Consider the following 8,428-nt stretch of genomic DNA (forward strand, 5'->3'; position numbering starts at 1 on the left):
TTAGTTTAAATCTTTGGGTACCTACTTTTCATAACATTTCTTTGCTTCTCTTTTATTTCAATTCAATTTTCTTGTGTTACCAACTGAGTTGGGAATAACATTTCAGCTTCAGGCTACTGTTTTCTATATATGTTCATTGGTCAACAGTTTTATTGTACTTTTTTGTCTGTATATTATTCATATCCATTTGTTTTTTCAACCTATTGATGTAAGAATTGGTTCAATGCACAACTTCACTCACTATTTCCTAGCTGCTCAGAACATCAGCTGTGCTCAGAAAGAAACCCTCTAATAGCTGAGATTTTTACTTAGACTGAGAGTCAGATTTCATTTTAATTTAACTCTCCTGAGTACCATTTACCATTTCTCCCTCATTGCTATTTAGCCACTCTGGGTCTGTAGACCATAACATGATTTGTCTTTTACTTTACAGTTAGTATACATTTATAATGAATACTTACTAACATTGTTTTTCTGTGTCTGGGTTCCCTCAATCAGGATGATTTTTTTTTCTAGTTCTGTCTATTTGCCTGCAAGTTTTTACTATGCCATTATTTTTAACAGCTAAGAAGTACATCATGCTGTAAATTCACAGCATTTTTTCTATCCATTGTTCTGTACAGTGACATTTAGGTTGTTTACAGTTTCTGGCTATTATGAATAAAGCTGCTATGAACATAATTGAGCAAGTGTCCTTGTGGTAGGATGGCATATCCTTAGGGGATATGCACAGGTATAAATGGGTCTTGAGGTAGATCTTTGTCCAATTTTCTGATAAACTGCCATATTGTCTTCCCTTGGAGACTTGCTCTTTTCTGAGTAGCAGGAGAGAGGTTGTGAATTTAGCAGATACAGGAGGTAGGCAAGAGATACCAGAGAAGAGGAAGAAAAAGAAACTGTAAGCAGGAGGTAATATATGAGAGAATAATAAAAATAAATAAAAATAAGTAAAATAAAAATATTTACGAAAATAATGAAAGCTTCAGGAGTTCTGGAAGACCTGCAAGGCTCTTTGCTATCTGTTCACACATGCACGCATGTGTAAGAGAGAGAGAGAGAGAGTGTGTGTGTGTGTGTGTGTGTGTGTGTGTGTGTGTGTATGTGTGTATGTGCGAGTGTGTTTGTTTGCTTGTGTGTGTATGCATTTGTAAAATTAGATGGATATATATTTTGACAATAAGATTATAGCTGTCATTTTTACCTTTCAACGCCTTTACAATACTTTAAATAATTAATGACTCCAATAATCCATACATGATAATAAAATTAAATAGAAACAGGTTACTGTAACAAAATTTAATATTTTATTGACAATATGTCACAATCATTTAACCTTTATGAAGAAAACAAGAAGATAGGAGTAAAGGAAGGGTAAACTATCAGAAAAAAACAAAAGATGTTTAATGAGTCGTGACTGCTTCTGATCTTCTGCTGTTTATTTAAGGTTGGTAATTTAGTAGTTGCTAAGCTAGTTATATGTAGTGTGGCAGTGGGATATCAAACCTTTCTGGACAAAATATAAATGAGAAGAGAGAAATATATTCTTTGTAATCAGATACTTTCACAAATTTTGGTGTTAGAAGGAAAAAAACGTTGGGGAATTAAGAGGTTTTGTATAAGATATAGGGTATTAGTATATACATTTTTGCTGTGACAATAAACTGGGCAAAATTTAGACTCAGTAGCAAATATAGATTTCTGACTCCTAATATACCGAATAATGATGATATATATGGAGAATGGCTAAGTGATTGCATATTGTTGATACAAATATGCCATGTCAAAGAACCCAATATTCTAGACTCATGGGAATAAACAGATCTTCACTGGATCAGTCCTAGCAGAGTCGTAATGCCTCCCTCAAGACTGAAAATGAATGTTGATGGTTAGCCTTTAACTAAAAATAGTATGTGCAAAGAATACAAATCACAATTTCTTGTCCTACATGACCATATTTACCTAAAAGTGCTTCTATACAATGAACCCCTATGAAGATTAACCAACTCCATTCTTATTTCTTATACAATAAATATGTTGAATTTCTCAGCTGATGGTATGTCTCCATCTGAACCTATGCCCCACTTTAACCTAGGATTATATTACTTCTGTCCATTTCTTCTTGTTTCCAGTTAGGTTTCCAAGATCCAGATGCATGGGACACGGCCAATATTATATATAACATATCTCTTTTTTGAGATATAAGATTCTTCAGTTTAGAAGGAATAGTACCTCTACTTAAGAAAAAAAAAATAGTCTATCATCAAAGCTCAGAAACATACCAAGTGGAATACTTATTTGCAATGTGATTTCCACACAATAACTCTTTTTTTTCTTGGCTTGCTGTTTCTTTTTTCTTTTTTTTTTTTATTAACTTGAGTATTTCTTATATACATTTCGAGTGTTATTCCCTTTCCCGGTTTCCGGTCAAACATCCCCCTCCCCCCTCCCCTTCCTTATGGGTGTTCCCCTCCCCACCCTCCCCCCATTGCCGCCCTCCCCCCAACAGACTAGTTCACTGGGGGTTCAGTCTTAGCAGGACCCAGGGCTTCCCCTTCCACTGGTGCTCTTACTAGGATATTCATTGCTACCTATGAGGTCAGAGTCCAGGGTCAGTCCATGTATAGTCTTTAGGTAGTGGCTTAGTCCCTGGAAGCTCTGGTTGCTTGGCATTGTTGTACATATGGGGTCTTGAGCCCCTTCAAGCTCTTCCAGTTCTTTCTCTGATTCCTTCAATGGGGGTCCTATTCTCAGTTCAGTGGTTTGCTGCTGGCATTCGCCTCTGTATTTGCTGTATTCTGGCTCACACAATAACTTTTAAGATTGAATAAAAAGCATGAGGACACTGGAGACTAAGAGATAAATACATATTCTTTCTGGTCATTCAGAGGACTCAACTTTGCTATGAGTATCCACATGATAGCTCACAAAATGTTGTAGCTTTAGTTCCAGGGGGTGATGTAACACAATATTCTGGCCTGTGGGCATCAGGCTTAAACTCAGTGCATATTCATACATGAAACAAAATGCTATGCACATAAAATAATTATATCAAAATATGAGCAACTTTATAAAAAATAATAGGATACTGAGAATCATTTAATTCGTGGAGGCAATTTGGGTGAGAAAATTACAAGTCACCACAAAATAGTTTTTTCATGTAAGTAGAAATATCTAAATCAATTTTATACTTACATTGTAATAAATAAGATTATTTTAGATGTTCCAGACAAGTCCTTATTCTTAGGCAATATAAATTCATGTTGAAAGGATACATGGATTCAAAGGAGGCTAAGACTTTAAACAAAATATACATCAATTTGCAAAGTTGTACTTATCCTTAATTTTAATGTGGGTACCAATGGAATTCTAAAAGGCAAAAGGTATCCAATAATCAAATGAATTATTTTATCATCTTTTCAGTTCAAACATATGGGCAGGTTCTGAGGCATATTGGGTATTCATTAAAATAATGCTGAATAAATGAGTTGATTCATCTGTGTGGCTAGAATTTTGTTACTTTCCACTAAAGTAAAATATTAAACAACTTAAGACTTCAAAAGAGAAAGTTGAACGGATAGATACAAACTAGTCTTTGTTCACAAAATATAAAATTAATTATACTGAACAGTGGCAATAGATTTTCACAATGTTTTCTTTTTTTATTATCTGAAGAAAGTAGAAGAAAAACGCCTAAAGAGTAAGAGAAAAAAAATCTTTGCCCTTTTGTTTCTTGTGTTTTGTTGATTTTGTTTAGATTTTGCTTAGAGTATGTCTCCTTATGTAACAAAAGCTGTCTTCTTAATTCATTTGTCCAAGCACTGTGATTATGAGGGTGCATTTCATAGTTCATCTTGATTTTCAACTTGACGTTAGAATCATCGTAGAAACAGACCTTTGTATATGGCTATGAGGAATTTTCTGCATTTGCGTTATGAAGGTAGAAAGATATATTCTAAATATGGATAGGACACTTTCATGGAATAATGGACTGGACTAAATAAACAGGACAAAATGAACTGAGCATCATCATTCATCACTGTCATGATTGTGTGACTGTGGACACACATGATTTTGAGGCTGCCTAGAGCTCTTACAATTTTGACTTTCCCACTATAATACACTGTGCTCTTCAACTGTAGTCCAGGTTATACTCTTCATTCTGTATTGTCTACGTAGCAAAGAAAAATAACGACTACAAACATGACTAATGAACTTTTATTTTTAAATATTGAATAACATTTATACTAATCTACAAATGTTAAGATGCTATAATTTTATTGAAATTTCCCATGTTTTACTAAGTCAAGTCAGTACTAAGTTTTACATGCTTACTTTATTTAATCTTTAAAATATTCATTCTAATTAATAAGATCACTACAAGGAGACACAAGAAAGATTTGTCCTCTAGCAAATTTGTAAAGTGGAAAGAAAGAAAATGAACAGAAAACTGAAAGACAATGGTTTTTGTCTGAAGTATTTTAATGAAAATCAATCCTAGCCTGTTGTTGTTTGCCCTGGAGTTATCTGTATTTTGATCCTAATTCTGCTGCCCCAAGGAAGGCTGCTTGGACTTAGGTGGCTTTATCAGAACCTTCTCCAGTCTAATTTGTAAAATAAAAACAAGAGCTGGTGAATGGGCAGGGAAAGGGAAGTTGGAGGGAAGGAGGAGAAACAAGGGGTCAGAGGAGAAGGAGGAGGAGAAGGAAAAGGAGGAGGAGGTGGAGGAGGAAGAAGAAGAGGAGGAGGGAGAAGAGGAGAAGGAGGAGGAAGAAGAGGAAGAGGAGGAAGAGGGAGCTGAAGGACATGGCATGGAGAAACTTCAAGTTATGAGGGATTTCAGGGCTGGGGATAGTGTAGTTGTAGATCTGCCCAATCTATGCGCAAACTTGTACTTACTTTAATCGAGTTGTGTTTTCTTTGCGCAGGCATATTCCATTTGGAGAGGTTACTGCAACACTAACTTACTATACTATCTCTTCTCTTTAGTGAAAGGTAAGGCATATATCTTTAAAAGGTTCGGATCTTTTAAGTAAAAATAACAAAGTGAGTCTTTTCCTCTTCTTTCAGATGACAGTAATTTACTTTGTTGCCTGTCACAATTGAATTTTAATGGTCCAGAAAAATAGTATACATTAAACATATTCTCGGTAATATTAAATAGTAACTTTGTAGGGAGCCGTATTGGATTTGGGCCTGGCCGCTTTGTGACTGTATAGTTCAAAGTGGCTACGTGACTCTGGGCTGTATGGTAAAAGATACTCAGCCCTAAGATGACTGCCAAAAAGTCTTGAGATTGTTGGACAAAAGCCTCTCCCATGAATTTGTGGCACAGGAAGATAACAATCACGGAATGCTTCAGCCGGAGCAAATACCAGATGTCTCCTGAGAAAACACTAGATGTCTCCACCTCCTGACCTCTTCGTTTACCGCCTGACCTCTCTGCTTCTTGCTATCACTACCTGAATACCCTCGCCCCTCCCTCCTTTGTCTTTCACAAAGGTCACTCCCCCTATCTGAATGCCTTATAAGATGTAATGCTCACCCCAATAAATGAGACCTTCACAACAGAACCTTGCTTGGTTTCCTTCTTTTCTCACCCCCTTGACCCTCAGGTAGCACCTCTTCAGAACCCTGAATAACTGGACCCGCTGGTGGGTCAGTAACTGGAATACATTATTTTAAAACTCCCTTACTTGGTATTGCTTGGATCTTAACTACCCATTTAAAACTCACGTGTATAAGGTTTGATATACAATGATGTAGTATTCAGAGGTATAGGTCAGTGGATCATAAGAGTTCTGATTCTCTTCATTTTTACCCCCTTTTCATTCTCTTTCCTGGTTACTATAAACTGAGCAGTAGTACCTTGGATTCCTTTGCTCTAACTGGGCTGCTTTGCCTAGCCATAATAGCCGAAGATGCTTCTATGCCAACTGCACCTTGATATGGCAAGAGAGGACATGAGGACAGGAAGATGTGGGTGGTGAATGATGGAGGGATTATGAGAAAAGGAGGGAGGGGAAACATGTATTCAGTATGTAACATAAATAAATAAATTATTTTTTAAAAGTCAGCAGCATCACTATATCATTTTCTTCCTGCCAAGATATTCCATGTTACCACTGGCCTGAAAACATTAAAACCAAGTGATCAACGATTAAAATACTTAAATTTTAAAGAGTTGAAATCTTTCTTACATTATTTTGATTTTTATCAGGTATTTCATCACAGTGACAGAAGACTGGCAGGCCTAAATTTTGACATATGGCAGTGCATAGGTAAAAATGAAGATAAATTAACTAGTATTCCTGTAGCAGCATTTTGTTACTGTAAAGATGAATTGAATATAGTGATAAAGTGAAAATGCATAAGCTGTGAAACTAGCCATGAGAAAGACAACATTCTGTTTTAATAATTCATATTTGGGACACAGTATTAATCTCACTGTTCTCATTTTTACTTATCTGAAAAATGAGATTAGTAAAGTTGAATATGGAATGTTGAACTAAAAACAAAAAGAATTATAAGTGCTGTCACAATGTATATCAGAGTCAGTTTAAATGAGAACATGTCAGTGGTTCATATATTTAAATGCTTGGTCATAGTTGATCAAACTGTTTTGTGAAGGATTAGGATGAATGGCCTTGTTGGAGAAGATATGTCACTGAGGATGGGGATTGAGATTCAAAGTACAATGTCTGACTCAGGTCCCTCCTATTCCATGATTCTCATTTTGTCTGTCTATCTGTGTGTGTGTGTGTGTGTGTGTGTGTGTGTGTGTGTGTGTGTGTGTGCTATTTGTGAATAAAATGTTAGCTTTCAGCTATTGCTCTAGCACAAAATTTTGCTTGCAGTCATGATCATGGCCATCATAGATGTGATTTTGCCCTCTGTGTCTTTAAGCAAGCTTGCAATTAAGCACTTTCTCAAAAAAAAATTGGTATGTTTGTGGTTTATCTTCACAGAAATAGAAATGTAACTGAAATAGTAAATCTCATATTAAGGACATGGAATAGAATACTAAATCAATTACTATGCTAAAATATTTAAGTAGGACTAATCATGTATACCATAATTTTAATTTTTGTATAATTGCTTTAGGCTTCTCTTCATGTAATACTTTTCTCAAAGAATTTGGGTACAAATAAGGGGAAGTCATTTAAGCCCAATTACCTGGGTACTTGGAATTTTTATTTTGAAGTCTTTCATTTTTTTGGAAGGTTGATTCCAAGGCATTCAATTTATTTATTTTTATAGCTATCATGAATAGGATTGTTTTGGTAATTTCTCTTCAATGTGTTTGTCGATATGTTTTTAATATAGAAGTGTTATTTATTTTGTGCATATTTTACTGATACAGATTTGGGTAGAGTCTATAGGGTCTGTGATATTCTGAATAGGGAAGCTTCCCATAGGTTTGGGTTCATTTTATGGTGCTGTTCGATAAAGTTTAGGAATTGCAAGCTTTGTAGAAGAAGTACATGATTGGGAACAGACTTTTAGAAAAAAAAGACTCAAACCACTTATATTTCAGTTTCTCTGTTTTGTGCTTTTAGTTGAAGATATGAATGCTCAGCTTCCTGCTATAACCACAGTGCTTACCAATAGCTATGTGTTTATTTGCCAAGATGAATTCTTATCTTTATGAACTAAAAGCCAAAGAAAGCTGTTTTTCCAGTAGGTAGCTTTCAATCATTTTAGCAGTTTTATCATAGCAACAAAAACATAACTACAAAAATAGAAGTTAGTACAGAGAATGAGTTATTGCTATGGAGAAACTTACCATGGTACATTTTCTTTGTTTCTTTCTTTCTCTTTTCTTTTTAATTTTTTTGGAAGAATTTAAAATACCTTGGAAATTTGGACTACAAAATTTGGTTAATCCTTTAAGCAGAGTTTAAAAGATCATCTTGTATGAGGCTAGAAGACAGTGAGCAGTTGAAAGCCATCTCAAGTTGTTTTGGAGGGCAAAAATATTAGCATCCAGGCTAAAAGCCATTCTTGTGATATTTTGGTAAAAATCTGAATGTTTATATACTTCCATACATTGAGTACTTCAATGAAACTAAATTAAAAACAAGTCCTAAATTATCTGATGGATTCAATTTGAAAAAATATAATGTTGATTTTGTGATTTAGTTATTATTGATAATACAGGTCTACTATTGATAAAACAATCAAGTATGGTAAAAAATAAATTTTAAAAATACACAGGATGGAGAGAAAATGTGCACTATAAAGCTTTATTAAGCCAACCCTGTGCTATAATGGAGGCTTTATTTGTTAAGCAGGTTAACACCGTAACAAAGATGCTTTCTGTGCATGCTCATGAAAAGAGCAGTGACTTCAAGATCCCATATACCTAACCCTTAAACTCGTGAAATACAGCCCAAGATTTCTAGTTTTAGAAAGCAGCTCTAATCAAAAC

This window comes from Rattus norvegicus, chromosome 2 (assembly GCF_021556685.1).
Source record: "Rattus norvegicus strain SHRSP/BbbUtx chromosome 2, alternate assembly SHRSP_T2T, whole genome shotgun sequence".
Taxonomy (NCBI): domain Eukaryota; kingdom Metazoa; phylum Chordata; class Mammalia; order Rodentia; family Muridae; genus Rattus; species Rattus norvegicus.